Source organism: Fukomys damarensis, unplaced genomic scaffold (genome assembly GCF_012274545.1).
Source record: "Fukomys damarensis isolate Sample0158 unplaced genomic scaffold, DMR_v1.0_HiC HiC_scaffold_6, whole genome shotgun sequence".
Classification (NCBI taxonomy): domain Eukaryota; kingdom Metazoa; phylum Chordata; class Mammalia; order Rodentia; family Bathyergidae; genus Fukomys; species Fukomys damarensis.
The window spans coordinates 8,404,092-8,406,309 of record NW_022900918.1 but is presented as its reverse complement, the minus strand read 5'-3'; positions in this window follow the sequence as shown (position 1 = coordinate 8,406,309).

Here is a 2,218-nt window from a genome sequence, read left to right as displayed (position 1 = left end):
TATATATATATATATATGTGTGTATATTTTATATATATATATATCTATATATCAAATAAACTGAGAAGCATGCAACAAAAACAGCAATCTAACACCATAGGCCTCCCCATGTCTAATTCTGAGTAAATGCCTTTGAACATTTCCACTTATTCCTTTAGTATTATACTCCATGTTTTCAAATACTAAATTTATAATTCTATCATATTTATTTTCAATAAAATATGATCAATTTTGGGGACAGAAAACAGTTGCTCTCTCCATGTTTACACTGCATAGTTATATATTTTACATATTCAACACATTTCTCTTCATGATTGTTTAGTGTTGTTCACAGGTATGCCAAAACACATAAAACAAATAAGCAAATTTCTATACACCAACATTTTGGCAGTTTTCCTAACACTATTTGATACTATTAAAAGACATATTACCGATAATTTGTCCCAACAATGTATAAAAGACTGTAAAGTATTTATATGGTCAATTGCACAGGTCCATGCCCTTTTCTTGTGTGTATATATGATGGTTTTCTTTCTTTCTTTCTTTCTTTTTTTGTATTATGACATGTTTTCTATAGCATCATTCCCATTCTGTAGAGTGTCTTTTCACTTTATTGGCTTTTTTCTTTACAGAAGATTTAAATATGTTCATTTGTTATTTCTCATCACTATTTCTTGTATAAGTGGGATTTTCTACAGAAAATCCTTTCCTATGGCTAGAATGTCAAGAATTTTACCTTTTTTATCTTGCAGTGGGTTTTGTTTTTGATTTAACATTTAATTTTTGATCCATTTTGATTTTAGTTTAATATATGATAAGAGGTATGGGTCTAGATCTGCATGTGGGTGACCAGTTTTCCAGTTATTTGTTAAAGAGATAGCCTTACCTGCAGAATTTTGGGGACCTTTGTCCAATTTTAAATAGTTGAATGTGATTTTGGTTGTTTCTGTGTATTTTATTCTATTTCACTGATACTCATGTTTATTTTTATAACAGAGTAATCTGTTTTTATTACTGTATCTTTGTAATATAACTTCAAGATTGGTAATTTGATGCTTTGCTTTTTCATGAGGATTGATTCTCTGTTTTCTAGGTTTTTCTGGTTTCATATAAATTTTAGGGTTGTTTTACCTAGTTCTGTAAAGAATGCTGTGGGTATTTTGGTTTGGTTTAGGGAACAGGGAAATGGGATGTAACTAGAACCTCTGCAGTAAGTCCTAGTCTACTGCAAGCCATGGCAGCACAAGTTGAATTAGTTTATTAGACAAAAAGCATAGATAAAATGAGACTTAGAGGAGAAGGTGAACTTTAGGCTGCTCTTGGCATCAAAGACAGAAGCCCCAAGCTTGCCATATCCGTATTCAGAACATTGGAGAAACAAATGTAAAAAATGACTCGGGAAAGAAATTTCAGTACATTGGGAGAACAAATGGAACAGATGACTTGGGAGCAGTGGGAAACCTTAGAACAATGAAGAACTAAGCAAATGAAGATTTTGTTCCTCCCAGGGTGTCTTCAGCTGGTGTACTCTTGTCCTGGAGCAAAACAACATCACTGGACCATTGAGGTTTTAGCTGTGACTGTAGGTCAAAATGGAGTTATGTCTCAAAATGCCACCGCTGGGCTCTAGGCAGGAGAATCAGGCCTACTCAAATGTTTTGTCCTCAAATTATGTAGAGTTGCTCATGACAGCTTGGGATTGTATTAAATCAGTATATTGATTTTAGAAATATGGTTGTTTTGATTATTAGTTCTGCCTATCCAAGAACAGGGGATATCTTTCACAGGGGATATCTTTCCATTTTCTGATGTCCTCTACTATTTCCTTTTTAAGACTGCTATACTTTTCTTAGAAGTCTTTCACTTTCATACTTAGATTAATTCTTAAGTATTTAATTTTTCTTGGTGCTACATGTGAATGGTGTTGTTTCCTAATTTTTCTCTCAGTGGGTCATTATCGGTGTACAACAATGCTATTCTTTTTTTTTTTTTTTTTGGTACTGGGGATCAAATTCAGGACCTTGCCCTTGCAAGGCAGGCATGGGGCCATTGAGCTAAATTCTTGAATGCTACTGATTTTTATATTGAAATTATATCCTGCTACAATATTAAACTTGGCTATTAATTCTAAGTGTCTTTTGTTGCAATTTTTTTGAATTTTCTATGTAAAGAATCATGCCATTCACAAAAAGTGATAATGTGACATCTTTCTTTTATA